At 41.6% G+C, this 23,946-nt stretch overlaps 1 long non-coding RNA gene across 1 annotated transcript; it reads right to left on the bottom strand.

The window, feature by feature from the left end:
* Window positions 1-2,101: 2,101 nt before the first annotated feature.
* On the bottom strand, window positions 2,102-20,245 carry LOC129862320 (uncharacterized). Its single transcript, XR_008760755.1, has 4 exons — window positions 20,043-20,245; window positions 17,818-18,085; window positions 15,691-15,971; window positions 2,102-4,674 (listed from the first exon to the last, which is right to left on the bottom strand). It is a non-coding gene; the product is annotated as an uncharacterized LOC129862320 (long non-coding RNA).
* Window positions 20,246-23,946: the final 3,701 nt, after the last annotated feature.

Genomic DNA, 23,946 nt, shown 5'->3' on the forward strand with positions numbered 1-23,946 from the left:
TACCACATATTATGCTTGAAATATGCCTGAAATACTGTGTGGTAAATATCCCAGTAAACATACCCTGTAAAATGTTATTATTGCTCCCTCCAGTAGTCTCCTGATTGTGGTGAATAGGCTGTAATCACTAGTTAGTTTAGTTAGTTCATCACCGTGTAGTGTTTGGTAAAGCCTGGTCATCAAGGACTTCCCCAAGCCTCTGCCTGTCTATCTCAGCCAAGCGGTCACTGGGGAATGGCAGGAAATAGCCACTTAATTACTGGCCCTTGATCTCTGGCTGTGCCCCCTGACCTTGATATCTCGCTGGCACTGTTTACTGTCCTCTGGGGGACTGTCCAGAGCTTGACCTCCTGACCCCATCCTCTAGCCGCCACAAGGACATTATACCAACAGGTCCATGTACCTCGGACCCACTTTGTCTCATCAAAGAGTATGCTTTCATCACTTCAAGCTGCTAATTTAACTGACTCAATACTAACAAAGGAGGTGGAGAGTAGGCCTACTTTACAATAAATAAATATTACATTAAATTATAATAATATACATATATAAATTCTTCTGTGTTTTCCTTTGTTGTCCAGTCAAATGAGACAAATTACGTCCACTTGTGATCATAAACTACAATATAGGCCATTATATTCACGATGAAGAGAGCTGGCTGCCTTATATTTCAGGAAATATTTTTATACATGTGAAATGTCACAGTCAATGCACAATCTGTAAGATTACTTGTGCAGTTGTGTAAATTCTGTCTTTGGGAGATGCAAGAAAATATCATGATTTATCAATGTAAGAAAATATTTGTTAGAAAAATACATCGAAATGAATAATCATAGTTTATAACAGTTCTGCAAATGTATTACATTTCAATGTATTTCAATAATTTCGCTCCAACAAAACAGCAATATTTGCACAGTTTTTCAACATAAATTAAGCAATATCCTAGACAACTTTGTAAGTGTTATCAACAATACCAATGATAAGCGTTAATTTACTACATTTTGTCTGTCACCAACAAACATATTTTGACTATGACAACACAAAGAAATAATCCCCTCTTGACCTTACTCCTGTCCACGTGTTGTGAATTTGGACTGATTGAGGTCAAGGGTGAGATATTGGAGGGTCCATCGAATCAGACCTACACTGTATAATCCTAATACAGATTTGGTGTAAAAAAAAATGGTGTCACTAATCAAAATCTAGTTAAATCAAGAATTAGGAGCAACCTCTTGTCAGAGTAAACAACTCCATCAAAACATGATTCTAACTTCCGATTTAACTTATTTCAGAAATTATAACGTTAAATATGAGAATATTCGATTACATTAGATTTAGCCTAATAATTTACATTTTATCACGTGTCTGAGGCATAGAAATTCACACAAAAAAATACTGAATATTTTCTAGCACTTTTTCGTATGTTGTCTAGGCATACGTTTTAACACAGTACAAAATACCCTGCCACCCTGCAAATGCCAATTTTAATATCAGGGGAAATTTAGTAAGGCGTGTGCTTGGAAGGCCTAATGTTTCCCACACACCGGGAAATGGGGCGGATTCCGTGCACGTCCTAACGTCTGGTCCTCCCGTCACTGCCATTCAGTAGCCTAATGGCAGCTGGCGGTGGGGTCACGCGGAGACACTTTCTCACACATTTGCGTGTGAATCTGTCAAAATACCAGACAACCTGATTGATAAGAACCACTTCCAGAACGCACCGTCCGTCTTGTCCACAATTGTTTTTTTTACTCCCACCTGCATAAATTAGTGTGTTATAAACCTAAATGTAAAAGAAAAGAGCTGAAGCCTAACTCATTGTATTTCAACAGTGTTGTTTGTGTGGCGCTGTCCAATGTACCAATGTACTTAAACAAGACGGCTAAATTATATGTTGCTTGCTTAGTTGACACTGGCCAGCTTCAAAGTTTTTTTGCAGCATGGTAGATTACAATTGTTTTCATCACCATACTCCTGTGCTACTTTTCTAATTCCAGTTTGGAGCAGGTGTCCTTGGTCCTACTCCCCACCCAATGTGTTATTTTGGTTCCCTACATTTGCCATCACTTAAAATATTGATAAACATGAAGCAAGACACAAATTATCATTGTACAATGCAAATTGCATAATTTTATTGAAAATAATGCAAAATCACTTTCTTCAGGGTTTGTAAACAGCAATGTCATCCACATAGTTGCATGCATGCACACGTACAAGCATGCACACATACACGCATGCACACATACACGCATGCACACATGCACACGTACATGTACATGCACACACACATACAGCAATGTCATCCATATACAGTGCCTTCGGAAAAGTATTCAGACCCTATGACTTTTTACACATTTTGTTATGTTACAGCCTTATTTTAAAGTGGATTGAAAAAACAAATCCTCAGCATCTACACACAATACCCCATAATGACAAAGCAAACCACTGGTTTTAGGAGAAAAAAAATTAAGAAATTCCTTATTTATATAAGTATTCAGACCATTTGCTATTAGACTCGAAATTGAGCTCAGATGCATCATGTTTCCATTGATCATCCTTGAGATGTTTCTACAATTTGATTGGAGTCCACCTGTGGTGAATTCAATTGATTGGACATCATTTGGAAAGGCACACAGCTGTCTGTATAAGGTTCCACAGTTCATAGTGCATGTCAGAGCAAAAACTAAGCCATGAGGTTGAAGGAATTGTCCGTAGAGCTCCTAGACGGGATTGTGTCACGGCACAGATCTGGGGAACAGTACCAAAACATTTCTGCAGTATTGAAGGTCCCCAAGAACCTAGTGGCCTCCATCATTCTTAAATGGAAGAAGTTTGGAACCACCAAGACTCCTAGACTTTCTAGAGCTAGTCTCCTTGCCAAACTGAGCAATCGGGGGAGAAGGGCTTTGGTCAACCTGATGGTCACTCTGACAGAGCTCTAGAGTTCCAGAAGGACAACCATCTCTGCAGCACTCCACCAATCAGGCCTTTATGGTAAAGTGGCCAGTCGGAAGCCACTCCTCAGTAAAAGGCACATGACAGCCCGCTTGGAGTTTGCCAAAGGCACCTAAAGGACTCTCAGACCATGAGAAACAAGATTCTCTGGTCTGATGAAACCAAGATTGAACTCTTTGGCTTGAATGCCAAGTGTTACGTCTGAAGGAAACCTGGCACCATCCCTACGGTGAAGCATGGTGGTGGCAGCATCATGCTGTTGGGATGTTTCTCAGCAGCAGGGACTGGGAGACTAGTCAGGATTGAGGCAATGCTGAACGGAGCAAAGTACAGAGAGATCCTTGGTAAAACATGCTCCAGAGTGCTCAGACTGGGGTGAAGGCTCACCTTCCAAAAAGACAACACCCCTAAGCACACAGCCAAGACAAAGCAGGAGTGGCTTCGGGACAAGTCTCTGAATGTCCTTGAGTGGCCCAGCCAGAGCCCGGACAAAGCTGTACATCCATGCTCTCCATCCAACCTGACAGAGCTTGAGAGGATCTGCAGAGAGGAATGGGAGAAACTCCCCAAATACAGGTGTGCCAAGCATGTATCGTCATACCCAAGAATACTCAATGCTGTGATCACTGCCAAAGGCGCTTCAACAAAGTACTGAGCAAAGGGTCTGAATACTTATGTAAATGTGAAATTTAAGAATCCTGTTTTTACTTTGTCATTTTGGGGTATTGAGTGTGGATTGATGAGGGCAAAAAACTATTTAATCCATTTTAGAATAAGCCTGTAACTTAACAAAATGTGTCAAAAGTAAAGGGGTCTGAATACTTTCTGAAGGCACTGTACTTGCATGCATGCACACGCACAGGCGCACACACGCACAGGCGCGCGCACACACACACACACACACACACACACACAGACAGACACACACATACATATTCAGTACTTTTACATCAAATACAGCTGAGTATATGACTGTCACTTGTGATTTGAGAGCATAAGTGGGTTCATAATGTTTTTCAGGATTATTTAATTGAATTAGTAAAAGAACAACAAAATCAATCAAGAGTGAAAGTCAAAGTGTGAATGTATTCCATGAAAGAAATATCATATTTCTCCAGTATTTTCTAGTCTCTTGTGATTTGGTTCTGGGGGTTGAGATTAGTATTTTTAGACATTGTCCCGCCCCCATTCTTCTATGGAAGGAGATTATTATTTGGGGGGGGGCAACGTATCTCTTAAGCAGTGGCGGTTCTAGCTTGTATGGCTTCCTGGGTGAACCCCCAGTTCAGCCCCCCCCCCCAAAAAAGCAGCACCATTCTACACTAACTGTAATTTTTATTCAGACATTTGGAACAACACAAATAATCATAGCATTTAAAACTATATAAATATATACAAAAATAAGACTCAAATAATAAATATCAAAAAGAAGTAACAAAGACAAATAGAAACAAATTGTAGATTAGAAATACAAATAAAAAAGAGATTTGAATCATTACACTATTACCCTATTGCTAACAAAAACTACAAATAAAACTAAATTGCACAAATCTTCCCTCTTCCTTGTCGTGGTCCTCTGGTTGTATAAACTTTGTATGACAGTGACAGAGATGTTTTCCAAAACTCTGATGGTTGTTTAGTGGTTTGGTGAATACTGTACCAGGAACACCAATAGAGTATGCAGAATCTCCCTCCCTACTGACCACTTCACATCCAAACCTGAGAATATAGGACAGAAATAAATGGTTATGAATCATTAGCATTAGAATGAGGACAAGAGCTACAAAACCTGCAGTTAATAGACAACCACACGAGCACACACACACACACACACATGCACACACGCATGTATGCAAGCTTATTGGCAAGCTTATAGGAAGCTCAGATGCTCAATCAAGCAGAACGACACCCTACAAGGTTTAACTATAAATGCATTTCATTGCCTACCCGAAACACTTACACAATCCATAACAATGCCAGATCCTTGGTCAACATGATAGCCACCTCCACAGTCCACTATTGTTATTTAGGCTACCATAACATAATTTATCTTTATTTTTTGTTCATTTTAGACACTTTCAAACATTTATTGAAGCCTGAAAATGCAAACAGTATTTTTCAATATTTCGGCAAATAGGCCCTGCATGCACTGTGCTGTGTGCATTTCCTCTCCTCCATTTTAACTCTGTATGAATGGAGCTCTGTAGGCTTTAATCACTTCAGGGAGCCGGCCCAAACTCTTTCTCTGTCAATTTTCACCCACTCACCCATTCAAACAGTCTCTTTCTCTCACCAGCCCCACAATGCAGGGTTTGTCCTCTCTCTCTTTGTCCACCTCTGATATATTTTTTGACTGCTCCCTCTTCTCAGACGGCATGCAGCGTATGCAAATAGAGACCCTTTCATTCGCAAGACCCCTCCTCTGAACGGGTACAACCTCGAAGGGGACCACACTCACACACGAACAGACTTACAAACGCAAACACTGGCACATACAGACTGACATACCAGTTATTTTACACTGAAAAGTAAAACTGTTATCTGTCCTGGCCTTACCACAGCCATAAGGTGGTTCTGTAACACTAGAGGTTTATGCCATCCAAATGAATCCTCAATTCAACACAACAACATAAGACAATACAACAGAAGCATACTACTTCAAATATGAGTAGGCAAAGCATGCAGTGAGTGTCAGAGGGAAAAGTTTTAATATAGGGCCGAGGATGCATGGATTATCTTCTATATGGTGAGGGTGTTGTTGTAGACTTTGAGGTAGAGTCTAGACAGGGATCAAGGGTGGGGGTTATCCTACACAGATCTACAGAGGGGTAGATTGAAGGAGGGGCCAGACTGGAGCTATGGAGCGTAGACTGAGTACTTGGGTTTTGGGGGTGAACTGTGTGCCTATGGTGGGTTAGATTGTGTGTCTGAAGTTGGGGTGCCAGTGGGGGTTGGGTAACTGGAGTTGTAGTGGGGGGTGGAGGGATAGAATGGAATTGTAGTGGAGGTGGAGGGACAGACTGCAGTTGTTGTGGAGGTGGAGGGATAGACTGCATTTGTTGTGGAGGTGGGGGGATAGACTGCATTTGTAGTGGAGGTGAACGGATAGACTGGAATTGTAGTGGAGGTGGAGGGATAGACTGGAATTGTAGTGGAGGTGAACGGATAGACTGGAATTGTAGTGGAGGTGGAGGGATAGACTGGAATTGTAGTGGAGGTGAACGGATAGACTGGAATTGTAGTGGAGGTGGAGGGATAGACTGGAATTGTAGTGGAGGTGGAGGGATAGACTGGAATTGTAGTGGAGGTGGAGGGATAGACTGCATTTGTTGTGGAGGTGGGGGGATAGACTGCATTTGTAGTGGAGGTGGAGGGATAGACTGCATTTGTTGTGGAGGTGGGGGGATAGACTGCATTTGTAGTGGGGGTGAACGGATAGACTGGAATTGTAGTGGAGGTGGAGGGATAGACTGCATTTGTAGTGGAGGTGAACGGATAGACTGGAATTGTAGTGGAGGTGGAGGGATAGACTGCATTTGTAGTGGAGGTGAACGGATAGACTGGAATTGTAGTGGAGGTGGAGGGATAGACTGGAATTGCAGTGGAGGGATGGACTGCAATTGTAGTGGGGGTGGAGGGATAGACTGGAATTGTAGTGGGGTGGAGGTGAAGGGAGAGACAGGAATTGTAGTGGGGGTGGAGGTGTAACAGCATAACTTTTGTCCGTCCCCTCGCCCCGACCCGGGCGCGAACCAGGGACCCTCTGCAGTTCCAGTCTATTCATCCACGTAACCGATTGAAATGCTATTAGCGCGCACTACCGCTACCTAGCTAGCCATTTCACATCCGTTACACTAATGTAACCGATGTGAAATGGCTAGCTAGGTAGCGGTAGTGCGCGCTAGCAGCTTTTCAGTCGGTGACGTCACTTGCTCTGAGACTTGAAGTAGTGGTTCCCCTTGCTCTGCAAGGGCCGCGGCTTTTGTGGAGCGATGGGTAACGATGCTTCGTGGGTGACTGTTGTTGATGTGTGCAGAGGGTCCCTGGTTCGCGCCCGGGGCGAGGGCCGCGGCTGTTGTGGAGCGATGGGTAACGACGCTTCGTGGGTGACTGTTGTTGATGTGTGCAGAGGGTCCCTGGTTCGCGCCCGGGTATGGACGAATTATACTGGGGTGGAGGGATAGACTGGAATTGTAGTGCGGGTGGAGGGATAGACTGGAATTGTAGTGGGTGGAGGTGAAGGGATAGACTGGAATTGTAGTGGGGTGGAGTGATAGACTGGAATTGTAGTGGAGGTGGAGGGACGGCTTTATGGGGGGGCTTTATGATGAGCATAAAGCCCCCCTTCGCTCAGAGCTGACATCCCCCAGCTGTGTGTGTGTGTGTGTGTGTGTGTGTGTGTGTGTGTGTGTGTGTGTGTGTGTGTGTGTGTGTGTGTGTGTGTGTGTGTGTGTGTGTGTGTGTGTGTGTGTGTGTGTGTGTGTGTGTGTGTGTGTGTGTGTGTGTGTGTGTGTGTGTGCGTGCGGGGGCTGATGTGTCTTAGACAGCTCTGACAGCTCAGCCTTCTCACTGGTGCACTTCCCTCCCCTAGCAACCTCCACAGGGGTCAAAGGGAAAAACAACTCCTCCGCACCATCTCCAAGACACCTCTCCCACTGGCCAGAGACCAGGCAGTTTGACAGCCATGAACATGAACTTGACGAACTTGACCCATAATACAAAAAAATGTAGAAACAAAAAAGCCTGCTCATTATATAACTTTGGTAAGACGGTGATATTTGTCAAATATAAATCGGGTCAAATAATATAGAATCAGTAGTAGAAAGAACAAAATGGAGAAAGAACCAGTATGCAGTATCAGTAAGAACTGAGCATTAGAAATCTATACAGTGTTGTACTTGACACTGGAAAACGGACACTCCTCTTTCTAAGTGTTCCCCGCTTCTCTCAGTTCGCAAACCTGAAGTATTTCAAAGAAGGAAAAACACAATAATTACAGAACTGTAGATAGTACTATACAGTAGCTATACATCTTCAATCAGATTAAGAAATACGCAAAGATTTTAAAAAACAGGTCACCCCATCCTCCCTCCTCCAAACTTCGTCTTCTCCTAGTGTGATTATACAGTATAAGAGTACTGTAAGCTCAGTCACCTAATTCTCCTCTACTTTCATTGGAGCACAGAAGACCCCTGCTCCAGGACTACCAGACATAAGTCCTGGATATAGAAATTTCTCCTGTGTCTTCCTCTATAAGATACTTAAGGACAAGGCTTTGTGCTAGATTAGTCTCGGCAAGAGTTACATTAAGGAGGCCTGATGAGGCCAGCCTGACCCACATTGGACCCACAAATAAATGCGCACACACCCAAAGACAACCCATGAGCCAGGGTTAATATATATCAGAGTGAACGTTTATAGTATCCACACAGCGAGAGAGCAGTCCAGAGAGGTAACTGGGGAGCTGTACTTATTTCATTAACTGTTTGTGGGCTACTTAACTTACGTATAGAGAATGGGAAGTGTAGAAACACACATATTTGGGCTCCCGAGTGGCGCAGTGGTTTAAGGCACTGCATCTCAGTGTTAGAGGCGTCACTACAGACCCTGGTTTGATTCCAGGCTGTATCACAACTGGCCGTGATTGGGAATCCCATAGGGCGGCGCAGGTTAGGGTTTGGCCGGGGTAGGCCGTCAGTGTAAATAAGAAGTGACTGGCCTAGTTAAATAAATAAACATGATCACTTTTTGGTATGACTCTCAATCACTGAAATAACTCCAAACATTAGAAAATACTTTATTCACATAATAAAATCAGTTTAGAAAAAATATCCAACAGGTCCAAGAACCTCAAACAACAGTTATATTAATGCAATTAATGCTAGGCTCCAATATATTTTCTAATTCCACACATTACATCCCCTATACGGATATCTACGTTTGTTCAGAGATTAAGGTAAAATCTATGGTTGAGGTATGCATACACGGGTGGGGGAATCATGGGAACATTTAGATCCCAAATCCTCTTGACACCATATCTTAGTGCCACTGACCTCCATGACCAATCACTGAATGGACATGGCCACAGTCTTGATTGACACCTGGGTCTTTGTTTAAGAACAGATTTAAGTCTTCCTCCTTAAGCATCTCAATACTGGCACGTTATAATGACCATCAAGCTATGCCACATTTGACTTGTTTTGGATCATTTTGGTATTTTGTGTTAGAGTTGATTTTCTGTTTTCTGTTTTGATAACAATTGAGGTTTTACTTCCATACCAAATTCATATGATCTGGAACTGTTGGACAGAATGTATTTCATATGAACTAACTGTGTTCTTTCCTTCATTTAATGCAACAATGGCTTAGTGTATCATTAAAGAAAACACATAGGGGAACAGTGCATGTCTGTGAACACTGAACAGATCTGCATGGACAGTACTGGGGCTGGATGAGGGTCTAAATGCATGCATGCACGCTTCCAGTATTTGAAAGAAAAACCTGTCTCCCTAAATACTAGTAGAGTGAGCATGAATACATTTAGATCGCCTGACAAATCTGCCTCGGTCGCCACTGTGCCCCTGCCAACGACTGTACCATCTGTCACATAGAGCTGCGCACACACACACACACACACACACACACACACACACACACACACACACACACACACACACACACACACACACACACACACACACACACACACACACACACACACACACACACACACACACACACACACACACACACACACACACACACACACACACACACACACACACATCCTCCCTAATGCTCCATTACTGATATGCAATTCAACACATAGAGAGACTGGAAGAGCCTGCGTCTCACTGTTCCTCTACTTACAGTAGCTTGTGCTCTACGCGGGAAGACAGAGGGAAGAAAGATGGCAGCTCACCCTCTACATACTGTCACTTGTCTCTCTCCTCCCCCTTAGCATCTCTCTGCATCTCTCTCCCTGTCCTTTTCCACTCATCTGTCTATCCCCCTTTTCGATGAACAACTGTCATCAGAAATGGCATACTATAGCTGTTTTTACCTTTTCAAAAAGCAGATTGTCTGTCAAACAGGTTTTCTTCCTCTCTTTGTTTGCTATAACACAGTACACCACTTTACAGTTTTTTACAACTGCTTACACACAAAATCTTTTCATGTCACACGATTTTTGAAACCTCTCACTCAAAGTGCAAAACTACACACCAAATATCCAAAACCATAAGCTATTTCACAGCCTTTGACTCAGTTGTCAATTGCATAAAACACTTTTTTCAAAACACTACACACAATTCTCTACCTAAAACACAAAAATCTAACAGGAAGTGACTTGCTTTCCTTTTCCAAACACAACCAATCAAAATGCTACACTTCTTCACCAGATCACACACACTCCTCACATGTGTAAACACTAATAGCTTAACTGATCACTAACCAATCACTGCTTTACTGTAGTATAGGCCTATAAATAGGTCAAAGGTCAGATTACCTGTTTTGAACAATGGATGCCAACAATGGACAGAGAGCAAGAGGAGTAGGAGGAAGAGGAAGAAGAGGACGAGGGCAAAGAAGAGAAGGAAGGAGAGCCATCTCTGATGAGATTAGGGCTACACTTGTTGATCATGTGATCAACCACGGTTTGACCATGAGAGAGGCTGGACTGAGAGCCCAACTTGAGTCGATTTACAGTGGCGTCCATAATTCGAACCTTCAGAAATGAGAACAGGTATGCAACTATCTAATGACTATTTTAGCATTACAGTAATGTACTGTAAAATACGTATGACTGCATAGTATTGCATAAACATTTGTAACTCTAAGCCATTCATTTACTGCACTGCATTGAATGAATGAGGTTGGTTATCATGCTGTACTACATTTTTTGGTACATTGTTTACAGTTCCTATGCTGAACACATACTGTGTTTGAATTCTGTACAGATTGGAAAGGCAAAGACATCATGGAGGACGAGGACGCTTGTTTACAGATGTACAAGAGACTGCAATTATAAATATGGTTTTGGCCAACAATGCAATTAGGATTCGAGAGATAAGAGAGCATATCTTGAATAATGACACCATATTTAACAACATCAATGCTGTAAGCCTGTCGACCATACAACGCATCCTCCAACGGCACCGAGTGACGATGAAACAACTTTACAAGGTGCCATTTGAGAGAAACTCTGACAGAGTCAAGAATATACGACATGACTTTGTAGAGGTATGTATGCAACACTACTTCCAGTACTTCAGAAATACCATATTTACTCATCTGTATATCCTTTTGTCTGTTACAGAGAGTATTGGAGCTGGATGCCCATGTAATTCACCATGAATTTATTTATGTGGATGAGGTTGGCTTCAACCTCACCAAAACCAGGCGCCGCGGAAGAAATGTAATAGGACAGAGGGCAATTACCAATGTCCCTGGACAGCGTGGGGGTAATATAACTATGTGTGCTGCCATCACTCAAAACGGGGTCCTCCATCACAATGCCACACTGGGTCCGTACAACACCGGCCATATGCTCACTTTTCTGGATGCAATTTACACAATGCTTGTCCCTGATACAGATCAGGAGCCTGCTAGATTTGTGGTTTTATGGGACAATGTTAGTTTTCACCGGGCTGTTCTGGTCCAAAACTGTGCCACCCATCCACAATTTGTAGTTTTGTACCTACCCCCATATTCACCTTTTCTAAATCCCATAGAGGAATTTTTCTCAGCCTGTCGCTGGAAAGTGTATGATCGCCAACCCTATGCCCGCATGCCGCTTCTCCATGCAATGGAGGACGCATGTGGGGACATAGAGGTTGCCTCTGTCCAAGGTTGGATACGCCATGCTAGGAGATACTTCCCTCGATGTTTGGCAAGAGAAAACGTATCTTGTGTTGTGGCCAGACCCAGGCCGGAGAAGAGATGAAGCGTAGCTTAGCACTGGTGACTGCAACCCCCCCTACCAATTCCTCGACTGCCCCCCCCCCCCGGGGCCCCACACACAATTGTGTTCTTTACTGTATTCTAAAGAATATACTTTTGGTTTACATATGTTTATGGTTTTGTTGTATGCTACTGTATACAACAGTAATGTTTGGCCTAATAAATATTTTCTGTTTCTACATTGCATTGGTGTTTACAGTGTACTTGTTACCCCTCTCAGCAGATTACTTTCACTGTAGAACATTGTATTGAAATGTAGATATAAGCTTATGAAAGACCAAAGAGCTTTAGATTTAGAACAACAGTGTTTATGTAACGGATGTGAAATGGCTAGCTAGTTAGCGGGTACGCGCTACTAGCGTTTCAATCAGTTACGTCACTTGCTCTGAAACCTAGAAGTAGTGTTGCACCTTGCTCCTCAAGGACCGTGGCCTTTGTGGAGCGAGGGGTAACGATGCTTCATGGGCGACTGTTGTTAATGTGTGCAGAAGGTCCCTGGTTCGTGCCCGGGTATGGGCGAGGGGACGGTTTAAAGTTATACTGTTACATTGATGCTGTTGACCCGGATCACTGGTTGCTGCGGAAAAGGAGGAGGTTGAAAGGGGGGTGAGTGTAACGGATGTGAAATGGCTAGCTAGTTAGTGGGTACGTGCTACTAGCGTTTCAATCAGTTACGTCACTTGCTCTGAAACCTAGAATTAGTGTGGCACCTTGCTCTGCAAGGGCCGTGGCCTTTGTGGAGCGATGGGTAACGATGCTTTGTGGGCGACAGTTGTTGATGTGTGCAAAGGGTCCCTGGTTCACGCCCGTATCGGGGCGAGGGGACGGTTTAAAGTTATACTGTTACATTTACATGGTATATCCAAAAATGTAATATTATGAAAGCAGTGTTTGCCATTTGATGCAAATGCTTCATTCTGACATGTGTTTATGGCATTTTGAAAGCAGTGTTACATTTTGAAGGAGATGTGAGGCATTTTGCATTTTGTGTGTGCAGTTTTGGGAATTGTGTGTAGAGTTTTGAAAAAAGGAGACAGTTTTGAAAATGTGTGTAAGCAGTTGGAAAAAACTGTAATAGAAAAAGAGACTAAGTATAGTATGAACAAATTGTCTCTCTCTTTCTGTCTCCATCATAGCTCCACTTATGCTGTATAGACATAAAACAAATCGCCCTAATGCAGTTACAGTATATAAAGAGCTGTGAGTATCATTCATCTGAATAAAAAGGGCAATACATTATGGGCTGGCTCTGATTAAGTCTGTTCCTGGACTAAAAAGCATGCTCAATGGAGATTCTCTATTTAAAGTGCTTTTTAGTCCAGGACCAGTCTTAATCTGGGTCTGAGAAACCAGCCTTCCAAATATAAACGACACATTCGTTAAACCTGCATGATGAAGAAGATGGATGATTAGTCTGCTGTTTAAACACACAGGTTTGCTGACAATGCTCAGTCAATCAATACATCACTTTTCATCTGTCCTGGCTAAATTCCCTAATCTGGCCCTCAAACCATCATGGTCACCTAATAATCCCCAGTTTACAATTGGCTCATTCATCCCCCTCCTCTCCCCTGTAACTACTCCCCAGGTCGTTGCTGCAAATGAGAACGTGTTCTCAGTCAACTTACCTGGTAAAATAACGGTAAAATAAATAAAAAAATAAAAAAATATACTTCACCCAAATTGACTACTATACCATTAGATTCCCTCTGATACATCCAGTGTTTCAGTGTCTTTTCTTTATCTTTACCTGGTTCCTTTGTGGAACCCGTACCATGCACCCCAGAGATAAACAGAGAAAAATTAGGTAGAGGAGGAGAACTTGGTAGAGAGGAAGCACGTCAGACGCACTGATAATACTGAAACACTCCCTGGCTTTGTCTCCAAATCTATTTTATCACTTAAGGCAACACAATCTAGAATGCAAAATACAATATGTTTCTCATACAATCAAAATAAGAGTGATGAGTAACATTTCACCTATATTGCAACTTATATTTCTGTCATATGCCAGCTTGGTCCTGTGTATATTGTCAGCGTACATATAATGGCAGTAAAATCTCCTATACGTTTGTCAAAGAATGTCCCAGTCCACAGGATTTACACCCCTCTTAGACATGCAGAGCAGATTGAATAGTCAGGTGGCACTCTAGTGTGTAAACCTACCCACCATCCCTCAGCCACCCAGCCAACATATCAAACGCACATATTAAACAAACACCACACACATTAAACTCAGTCGCTCACAAGACCCTCCTGATCGGCTGTGAAAGTCCTATGTCTGTGGCATCTGCTCATAGTCTAGTCTGGAGGGCCTTTCCCACCCTGCCCCCGGCCCCAGGCCCTCCAGACCCAGGGCCCGCCGCACCACCAGCCCTTACAATGGTGGGAAAGCATGGGCTTTTTTGAAGGGTGGGAGGGGGGGGGGGGGGGGTTAAGAGGGGGTAGGGGTGGGTGAACAGCCATTGAGGGGGAGAGAAAGTGGGGCTGAATGATAATGTGAAAACGGAAGGCTCTGTTCATTAACACGCGAATTCAGGCTGCAGCTGCACACATTGGCCCTTAAAGCAGACTCTCTCTCTCCCCGTTTCAGGTTGTGGCAGAAACCGCCAGGGGCACAGGGCGTTATTTATACCAGACACAAGTCTGATTTTGGTGTGAGTGTGTTTTGCATGTTCTTAGAGCTTAATTACCATAGTAGTGGATACATTGGAAGTCATTTGATTAGGATGGCGAACACACACAGCCACTGCATCAAGGCAGTTGTGCAATACTGTATATGCAATGCTATTTCTATAATATTTGTGAAGATAATGGCTCCGTGTCTTATCACTAATATTTGGGAGTAGAATATATACAGAAATGTGGGAGTAATTTGTGAGCAAACTATGCTCACAAAGATGCAGACACGCACGCATACCACACACACACACACACACACATTTGATTCATTTTTTTAATATAGATTAATATCAATAAAATAATCATTTGAGAATGGCAACACACAATGCAATTAACAGCCTTTCCTGTTTTACAATCGAACTTGCTCCTGTGAGTCGCTCTGGACAAGAGTATCTGCTAAATTACAAAAAAATGTAAATATAAATCGTGCTTGATGTGTGTTTGATAATCTCCCACAATATCTAAATAATTATTCTAGATCAATTATCATTCAACAACTGTACTGTATATTAGTCTTCATCTGAACAAAAAACATAATGAGAAAAAGCCAAAGAAGATTGAGAATGAATTAATAATTATTTGCATCAAGCAAACCAACCATCAACACAACCCATGCTAGCATATTTTCCTAGAGCACTAAGCCTTCAGCCTTTCAGAACAAAAATGTCCCTATTGTCAAAATACGGTTACATTATTACATAACATAATCAAGGGCTTCTCAGAATAACATATTCTACTTGAGTGGGAGGAATAGGCCTTCAGCATGTGTTCATCTACTGTAAACTAGCAAAAGACGTTTGGGGCGGGAGGGGAGTAAAGAGTAAATAGCCACCATGATAAGAGAAAATGGCAGGCTTTCCTGCAATCCTCCAATCGGTGCCAGCTCATTCATTTTGTTTGCCTCCCAGCCCTCTGCCTCCTCCACCTCGCCCCAATCCCTTCTATTCTAATTAGTAGTATCAGATAGGCGAGGGAAGAAGTGTGAGGTGTGAGGAAATAGGGAACACCCTCCTCCCTTCATCACCCCCTAACAATTTTTCACCCCCACCCCCCCAACTCTGGTACCAAACACAGGACCATAATGCAACTCACGTCGTATGCCAGCCCAGCCATCTTAGGTGCTGCAGCAATGTCTCCCAAGATGGTTCCTCTCTCTACTCTCAGCATGCCCATCCTCTGGAGAGCTGGCTTTGTCCCCATCTTGGCATAGGCACGGCGTCTCTTGTCTCCCATTTTGCAGTACAGATGGCATTAGAGGCCGGTGGGTAAAGGGGGTGGGGTATTGTGTGGCAATTTTCCTCCTCATTCGCTTTTTTTGATGATTCTGTCCCCTATTTGTGCTCCTTGATCACACCATTTTGTTAATGAGTCACCTGTGAGGAAGGCAGGTGGAGGAGAGAGGACATGAGAATAAACACTAAAAACAGACACTATGTTATGAGGTTATTATTGCAGATCCGAAACCATGGCAACTACCTCTGCAGTTTATTTATAAGAGACCAATGTAAACACAACATTCCTGTATTGTTCCTTTAGTTCAATATAATGATAACATACAGAAACCAATTCTATAATGATTTAGTAATTATTTCTTAGCATACGTCTAATACACATTCTAGATATCACAGTGTTTTAGTAATTATTTCATACCATACTTCTACACACATTATACTAACACAGAGGTGAATTTTCTGTCAGCTGCCTCTGGAAGATTGCATGGTAAGCACACGCACACACGCCTCTCCCAGAAGCCTCTCCCCAAATCATAATTTTTATATCATACAAACAGGCTAACAATACCACAATTAATGGAATCAAAGGAAATCTATATTATTGCAAGATTTTGTGATGGCATACAGAATTCCCCGAATACTGTGAAGACCACACTGAGTGAAAGCTTTGGTCCATGCCTGCAAGGGAAAAGACCTTGGACTTTTTGCATAAATCCAATCTCCCTATTTGAATCAAAGCAATTAGCCAGGCATGGGCTGACAGTGAGCTTCGCTGCAGCAGGTAGTTAAGGGGATGAATGAAAACTCATCTCACTTTAGAGCTCTCTAGGCTTTACAATCTCAGTTGCTTAATTCTCTGCCCAAAGCATACAGAGTAGGTGAAGTACCAAGTTCAGATGTTCAAGCCCTGTATCCTGGATGCCCCTGCCCTTGTTATTGAGAGGTCAAGGTATTGGTAGAATTACTCCCAAGCTCTCAGATGCACTTTAATTTTAACTGCAGTCTGCAAGTGTTTTTCTTACCCATGGGTGTATTCTTAGAGTAGGCCTAAACCATTCAACTTCAGTTGCATTGCTAGTGTATTGTTTATTCAAATAGAATACACTGCCTGAAACACTTAGTGCTTTGACCATTATTTCAAACATCCTTACATTTTTTGTTTTCCTAATGGCTTGAATAAGGAATAGGCCTACTGTAATATTTTGCCAAATTGTAAAAGAGATTAATTTCAGTTAGGAGGCCTAATTGTGTACACATTGGTGGTGATGACAAAGTGTTGACAGGGTGGTGGTTTAAGTTGAAACCCCGCCAGAGAGCGCGCGCCGTTCTCTCCGAGTGGGCGCAAGCTCTTTAGCATTCAGCATCATGTTCTAGAATGGACGGGACAGCTCCCAAGTGGCCAGACTCCGCGGATAATCGCCCCAAGAAGACAAACTAATCCAACCAATCGAAACAGATTCATACAACCCCGACTAATGCCACCAACCAAAATTAAATCGAAATCGAAAAACATTTGTCAACATCAGGCTCTAGTATAAGCATATACATGTGTCCCACCAAATTATTTGAGTCATGTGCCTGTTTAAATAGCTTTTATGGCAGCACCAAGCCATAATAAAAAATGCAACGATGTTTAACTATTTATTTATTACAAATGTAAAGAGAGGCCTGTAGTCCTTATTAGGCCATAAACATAGTCATTAGGAAACAGCCAAATATGCCAAGAAAAACTGCCGAGAGGGCCATATCAAAACTAAGAAATGTTTTACGATGTCAGTGAGTTGGGAGAAAAGTAGGCTAGGCTATCTGTTCATATTTTTTTGTCTGAAATTAAAAAGTCTGCCATTTTTTATTGTTGATTTGATTCGATTTGTAAGCGTTTTACAAAATATTAAAAACACCATCATTTTGTACCAATTTCATTGCAAGCAGTGTGACAACAAATATGTTAATTGTTTTAAAATTAACAATATGACGTGTTGCTTACCTTTGAGGTGGAACTTGGCGAACCTTGTCAAAAGGCCCAATTTAGTTGTAGGCATAGCCTACGCCTTATTTTCCACCGGAACAAGAATGTGGAAGTAATTTCTACTTTCGGTTATCTAGCTTTATGACAGGTATTTAACACTCATACAGCTAGATAACCAAAGACAGAAAACGACCTCCGGTTCACATTTTCGTAGACTACTTTGTCTTGCTGCCTCAAACTCATGACGGTTGGTGAGCAGGTAGTGATGACGTGCTTCATCAGACACCTTAAGAGAGGAAGGAATGACATATATGATTTAAATATGCTTATGACCATTAGGCTATACATTTCCTTTAAAATGATGGCCGAAAATAAGAGGGGAAGAATTATTTTCTATTCTAGAGATGTCAATTTATTCTATTCGTAGATGTCGATGTGGCGTGAAGACAGGACACTGACAGCAAAGCAACAAAATAATTTTTAAAAGACCAATAAGACCTGGAATAACATGGACTATAAGTGGGTTTATACAGTTTGGCCTGTAATTACAATATAGCACCACTTCTTTCAGGCTATGACAACAAAAAGGCCTATACTGATATACATTATTATTAATAGGCATGTCATTCGATTATATTTAATTTTCTAATATCTATAATAGATTCAAAATAAAACATAATCAGTATTAAGTTCCATTAACAAGTAGCCTTTAAAATATCTAGAGCTACAATCGATTCGAGTTAAAAACTACATTGCCTTTGATTGAATAAAACATAAATGTATTTCTAGCTTACCAAAACAAAAAAACGGTACGAACAGAGAGGTTCATCATTTGTTCTATGATAAATACAAGTGTTTGTATCATATGCGCATGCGACCTGGTTTATGTTGAGCCTATAGTTCTCTGTCACCAAATTAAATTAATCAAGTATCGTAATTTAGGAGATATCTCTGCAACATTTTGGAGATGTTTCCTTGACAATTTGAGATGTTTTCATTTATCTCAGAGAGAGAAAAATAATGGATATTTTCCTGTAGTCTAGTATGAAATCATAGTCTAGTAAAATAGTATATTATTGGGTTATATCTTGAAAATGACAATTGTAATCTTAGTAGGTAATTCAGTAAATGTGATGTGAAAAGTGTTGATTAATTAGCATGACACTGACCTAACCAACAGGTGCTTTGTTACATTTCATTTGGCTAAAATAATTGGACAACACTTACACAGAAATTAAACTATTGAACATCCACTGAAAAAAAGGCAAAATTACATTTGTATTTACGAAATTACTCATTAGTTGTGTAAGGGTTTGGGCTGCATAGGGCGTACTGGTTTTGTTTGCATTTGGACAGTTATTTTCCTTCTTTCCATTAATAAACAGGTTACAGAACTACAACCAGATTGAACAAGTCCTTGTCTATAATCAAATTACATAGGCATATAGACAATTGAAAGCAGGCCTAGGTTTACTTCTATTCTGGGAGTATTCTTAATCGCAATACCTATTTGTTGTGTATATCATTTTAAGAACAACAACACTAGGCCTAGTTGTGCATACTAGCTTCAAAGACTGATTTGCTCATGGCCTATACGTCCCTGTTTAGAAGTGTAACATATTTAGAGGATGACTTGGACGTGCAATGAAAATGGAGAACAGATCGTATAGGTCTCGGCCCTTTGCCATGCTTCGGTTCAACCACGTTCCGATCTAAAAAAAAACGACCCGTTTACAAACATACAAGACATGAAAGGAGACCTATTTAACAGACTGTCATATGATTGCAGAGTTGCCTTTGTGTGCTTCTAGGCCTGGTCACTTTTAATGAGACTTCGTGCCAATGACCTGTTTTCTGAACCAAGGGCTATTCTCATCAAAAGCAAGAAGGCTATAACCTACAAAATTACTGTATTGTAATCTATTACTGAAAATAACACAGTAGGCCTACATTGTTATAACACTTTGGACAAGAATGTAGGCTTATTTTATATCTGATGTAAAGAAATAACATATACCCAAATCTGTTCAATGTCACCGGTGCCAGAAGCGCAAGCCTATTGCTAAACATGGCACAACTAAAAAAACGATAATTGTAAGTAAAAGGCGACCACCAGCAAATCAGACACATCCAAGGTAGCAGGCAGACCATGGACATGACGAGAGAACAGATTCATTGTAAAATGCAATCAATCCATGGAATGAGATACCATGTCAGTTCTTAGTGATGCTGATATGGCTTACTTGTGTTATAGGTCCAAGATGAATAAATACATTTTTGGAATCCCCTTTATTTAGTCTTCAGTTCTACCTTCCCTCCACGTGCGTATGTCTGGCTAATTCGCGGTCTCACTTTTCATCTGTCGATCCAATCATTGGATTAATATGCACGATCTTCCCCGGGTTAGTCCGTCTCCTTCACTAGTCCTCGGAGCTCTACTCGCCTGCTGCGCGCGTCCTCTGTTGACAATTTACGGCCTCCGTGACGTCATTCCAGTGGCAGTTTGTTTTATGTCCAATCACAGAACCAGATGTAACGAAAGGTTTTTATGTGCGCATGTGTTAGTAAGGTGCATGGGAGCCACGGGTACATAGTCTTTACATTTCTTATTAACACTTATTGAGTTACTCCATTAAAAAGTCAGTGCCAATTGCTACAGCTTGGGAATCCAAATGTGCCGGTTATGGAAGCGTTATTGTACGCTTGCGATTATGATAAGGCAATGCAACCTACACGGAGCAATCTACAGTATAATATATTTGATGATTCCCAGTTATGGCTTCTTACAACAAACGTTATGACTCATGTTTACTCTATAAATGTAGGCCATCACGTAGCCATATAGGGAAAGCCATCACGCAGACACAAAACTAAGAGGTATTTGTAAATTTCACTTGATAGCTATAATTATTTATGCGTAGGCCTAACTGGTGCGTAAAAGGCGATTTTTCATCCAGCAACATTGATTACAATATGGCAACGTACACGTAGGTGATTGATTAATGTCATAGTAGCCTAATTCAGTAACATTATATTCTAACTGCTTTATGGCTGAATGATGACTCAATTCCTATATGGGAGTTTATATTTGATTCTCTGACGTTCGAAGCCATTATATTATTTGAATTGGTGGAATTTGAACTCAGACTTTATTTTTCCATTTGACTAATCTGCCATGAATGAAATTATGACTTTTCTCTCAGTAGTTGGTCCAATGTTCTGGTGTTTATTTTGTTTGTGAACACAAACAACACTTATTGTGGTGTGTTGAATATATGTCCCTATAAACTTTCCAATGAAATAGATGACTAATGCACGTTTTAACAGCCTATATGAGTGATGTTTTGAGAATGGCTGTGTCCAAATAACTGCTCGAGCTTGAATATTAATTTCCTGTCCAAAGGGACATGACTGTCTATCTTACAAAAAAAACTGAGCATGTGTAGCCTTCAGTTAACCACCTTGCATGGTTTAACTGTATAGCCAATCAGCCAGGTGGTTCAAGATTGACGTCAAAATTGGATGTCTATCTATGTGCTGAGGACGTCAGGAAATGCCTTCAAAACTGGCCACTAGGGGCAAAAGTGAGCACTATTACCAGAGTTTCTACACCCGGAGGTGCTACATCCCAAGACTAAGAAGCCAATCTTACTGAAACATACAGTACTAGTTAAAAATTGGACACACCTACTCATTCAAGGCTTTTTATTTATTTTTTACTATTTTTTACATTATAGAATAATAGTGAAGACATCAAAACTATGAAATAACACATATGGAATCATGTAGTAACCAAAAAAGTTTCAGATTCAGATTTCAGATTCTTCAAAGTAGCCACCCTTTGCCTAAATGACAACTTTGCACACGCTTGGCATTCTCTCAACCAGCTTCACCTGGAATACTTTTCCAACAGTCTTGAAGGAGTTCCCATATATGCTGAGCACTTGATGGCTGCTTATCCTTCACTCTCTTCACACTCCAACTCATCCCAAACCATCTCAGAGGTCGGGTGATTGTGGAGGCCAAGGCCTTTGATGCAGCACTCCATCACTCTCCTTGGTCAAATAGCCCTTGCAAAGCCTGGAGGTGTGTTGGGTCATTGTCCTTTAAAAATATATATATAGTCCCACTAAGTACAAACCAGATGGGATGGCGTATCGCTGCAGAATGCTGCTGTAGCTATGCTCCTGTAGCCATACTGGTTAAGTGTGTCTTGAATTCTAAATAAATCCCTGACAGTGTCACCAGCAAAGCACCCCCACACCATCACACCTACCTCTTTGCAGCAATTCAATCATGGAAGGCCTGATTCACTCAGTCTCCTCTGAACAGTTGATGTTGAGATGTGTCTGTTACTTGAACTCTGTGAAGCATGTATTTGGACTGCAATCTGAGGTGCAGTTAACTCTAACGAACGTATCCTCTGCAGCAGAGGTAACTCTGGGTCGTTCTTTCCTGTGGCAGTCCTCATGAGAGCCAGTTCCATCATAGCGCTTGATGGTTTTTCCGACTGCACTTGAAGAAACTTTCACAGTTCTTGACATTTTCCGCATTGACTGACCTTCATGTCTTAAAGTAAGGATGGACTGTCATTTGTCTTTGCTTATTTGAGCTGTTCTTGCCATATTATGAACCAAATCTTCTGTATACCACCCCTACCTTGTCACAACACAACTCATTGGCTCAGACACATTAAGAAGGAAAGAAATTCCACAAATGAACTTTTAACAAGGCACACCTGTTAATTAAAATGAATTTCAGGTGACTACCTCATGAAGCTGGTTGAGAGAATGCCAAGACTGTGCAAATCGGTCATCAAGGCAAAGGGTGGCTACTTTCTCCTCCCTTAACCAACTATCGCCTCCTTCTGAAAATGTTACTTTTCCAAGCCAAAATGTATTTTTAGCCTCCTTGAGAGACATGCTAAGCCCTGTACTCCCTCCACTTCAAACCCGGTCAGCCCAAACTGTTCTTATAACTGAAGTCCACATCAAATGGGCATTACTGGTGTACAAAAATCGCTACAACATCCTAGTTGAGTGACCCCCAAAAAACATAGCTCAATCAAAACCGGCAAATGTATGGCAGAGCACTTTTGACACACCCACTCCTTTCCACACGCCCACTAATTTCCTTTCGACACACCCACTCACCCATACTCCAATCGCCATATTGGGATGCAGCTACCCCCTGCCACGCCCTGATCTGTTTCACCTGTTCCTATGATTGTCTCCACCCCCTCCAAGTCCCGCTTATTTTCCCCAGTGTATTTATCCCTGTGTTTACTGTCTCTCTGTGCCAGTTTGTCTTGTATGTTTAGTCAAGTCAACCAGCGTGTTTTTCCTGTACTCCTTTTTCTAGTCCTCCCGGTTTTGACCCTTGCCTGTTTCTGGACTCTGATCTGGTTTTGACCTTTTTGCCTGTCCACGACCATTCTCTTGCCTACCCCTTTGGATTATTAAACATTGTAAGACTCCAACCCTCTGCCTCCTGTGTCTGCATCTGGGTCTCGCGTTATGCCTTGATAACCCCCTTCTTAGATTGTTGACAACATTTAAGCTATAGTTTGTCTCCAATGTTTATTGAAAACAAAGTTGCACAATGCACACATTTCTCTCAAATACATCGTTACAGTTGTTGGTTAGCTAGCATATTTAAGCCATATTTGCATAGACGTGGCAGTCAAAATACCACAAAACAAGACTTGGTATCAAGAACAAGATCAAACGAGCCACTTATGATTCAACACATGGCAGGCAGTTTCTTGTCATTGTTGCTAGCTATCTGACCATTCAGAATCACAACAACATGATGTATGCTCATCGTTCGTGACACTGTCAGCTAACAAAGCACATGGGGCAGGGCAGGGGCCAAGTTCTTGCCGGTGACCCTACCAGCGCTCCAAGACTGTGACCTACTGGTGTCCACGCATTACACTCCCTTTGCACCACAGTGGCAACATTTTAATGCATTTCATTTTTTTATGTAGGCCTACATTTGACAGAAATTATGAAAAAAAATGTCTTACAACATGCCCACATGTAGTCAAAATAGCTGAATGCAAATTTATGCCATGAGAAATGGACATTTTTATTTTATTTTTTTATTTCACCTTTATTTAACCAGGTAGGCTAGTTGAGAACAAGT

The sequence above is a fragment of the Salvelinus fontinalis genome, chromosome 9, assembly GCF_029448725.1.
Source record: "Salvelinus fontinalis isolate EN_2023a chromosome 9, ASM2944872v1, whole genome shotgun sequence".
Lineage (NCBI taxonomy): Eukaryota > Metazoa > Chordata > Actinopteri > Salmoniformes > Salmonidae > Salvelinus > Salvelinus fontinalis.